The sequence below is a fragment of the Chrysemys picta genome, chromosome 1 (genome assembly GCF_011386835.1).
Source record: "Chrysemys picta bellii isolate R12L10 chromosome 1, ASM1138683v2, whole genome shotgun sequence".
Lineage (NCBI taxonomy): Eukaryota > Metazoa > Chordata > Testudines > Emydidae > Chrysemys > Chrysemys picta.
This window is the reverse complement of record NC_088791.1, coordinates 359,123,625-359,125,911: the sequence shown is the minus strand read 5'-3', so window position 1 is coordinate 359,125,911 and position 2,287 is coordinate 359,123,625.

The window sequence follows — 2,287 nt, the reverse complement described above, 5'->3', positions numbered from 1 at the left end:
GGCCAGTCCTCGCTTACAGACAACCCCCCAACCTGAAGCAAATACTCACCAGCAACTACACACCACACCACAGAAACACCAACCCAGGAACCTATCCCTGTAGCAAACCTCGTTGCCTGCTCTGTTCCCATATCTACTCTGGCAACAGCATCAGAGGACCCAACCACATCAGCCACACCATCAAGGGCTCATTCACCTGCACATCCACTAATGTGATATATGCCATCATGTGCCAGCAATGCCCCTCTGCCATGTACATTGGCCAAACCGGACAGTCCCTCCGCAAAAGAATAAATGGACACAAATCGGACATAAGGAATGGTAACATACATAAGCCAGTAAGTGAACACTTCAATCTCCCTGGTCATTCTATTACAGATTTAAAAGTCACTATCATTGAACAAAAAAACTTCAGAAACAGACTTCAAAGAGAAACAGCAGAACTAAAATTCATTTGCAAATTCAACACCATTAATCTGGGCTTGAATAGGGACTGGGAGTGGCTGGCTCATTACAGAAGCAGCTTTTCCTCTCCTGGAATTGACACCTCCTCATCTATTATTGGGAGTGGACTACATCCACCCTGATTGAATTGGCCCTGCCAACACTGGTTCTCCACTTGTGAAGTAACTCCCTGCTCTCCATGGGTCAGTATATAATGCCTGCATCTGTAACTTTCACTCTATGCATCCGAAGAAGTGAGGTTTTTACTCACGAAAGCTTATGCCCAAATAAATCTGTTAGTCTTTAAGGTGCCACCAGACTCCTTGTTGTTTTAGCACAGAGTTCAGTTCACGATGGATCGAGTGCCAGCTTGTTAGCTCTCGCCAGAGGAGCGCGGGGGCTGTGAGTCTAACCACCTGGGAGCTGGACAGAGCTGAACTTCTCCTTACTTCGGCATCATGGTCGCTAGCTGCAGCAGAGGAAAATGGTTCCCACCAGGGACAGGGAGCACATGCAATATGTTTTATTGCTGGGGTAGGGGGTGGTATGACAGCAATCCCCCCAGACAAATTATTCTATTCTACTGTAGCAAATCCATGTCTGCCTATGTCACTGCACCGCGTACCAGGAGCACCGGGATACCTCAGTGACAACTGTGATAGAGCCCAGATCCTCCTACTCAAAAAGCACAGGCCCTTACCACTCGAACGAAAGGAGAATCTCCATGAATGTTAGCACTGTAACCCTTCTGCCCCTCTGAGTTGGGAGCAACAAGGGCCGGGTTCAGTATCTAGGGGTTCCGTTTCAATAACGCAATGCAAAACCGGCTCGAGCCCCCACCCAGTGACCTGGGACAATTACATACCACCCCCTCCGAGCGCCTCTAGAAGGCAATACTTCCCCTCTCGCAAGCACGGAGTCTGAGTGTAGCAAAAGCCTTTTAATAAAGGAGGGAAACAATGCAGCATTATGTTGGGGAAACACCACAAACAGGATTCATAACACAAACCATGAGCAAAAGACCCACCTCCAAGTAAGTTTGGCCGTGTCCTTTTCCCCTCAGGGTTTTAAGTCCAATCACCCCAAAGTCCAACAACCCCAAAGTCTCTGTCCCTGGTCAGTGCCGCCCCAGAGTTCAAAAGTTTATCTGCAGAGTTTTACCCCCCGCAGCCTGGGCGGAAATGGGGGGGGGGGGGCACACGGGATGCTAAGAGACACCTTACGTGGTCCGAGGCCAACTGCCCCACCTCTCCGTGGAGTTCTGCTGCAGCCTTTACCACGGATGGCTTCACTCTACCAGCCGCGCCGCTCCGCTCCTCCAGCCGTCCCCGCAAACTGCTCAGCTCTGCCAGCCGCTCCACTCCACCAGCCGTCCCATGAACTGCTCCAGCTGCCCCCGCCAATGGCTCAGCTCCTGAAGTTCTTTTCCACCCTCGCCATAATTCACCACCAGATGTCAGGGGAGAGCTTATCCTGACTCTGCTTACAGCACTATAGGGCCTATGACAAAGAGTTGAGCAATTCCATCCCATAGAAGACAGTGGTACCTAGACATACTGGCTAGTTCATTGCACACTCCTCTTTTTAGGAAAAACTTGTGCTCCCGAGTCTGGGTTTTACCTACACTCAGTCCTGCCAGTGTAACAAATCTACAGCCACATATCCTGGGTGGCCACTGGATTGTTACTGTGTTATTAGGCAGAAGTTACCTGGGGCATCAGGGATTTTCTTAGGCCAGCTGATATTAACCCATGAGTACTTGTCTTAAAAGTCCATGCACAAGACAGATAGCTCAAATGAGTAATGCATCATCAGCCTGACGTCCTCCAGCCGCCCCTGCCAA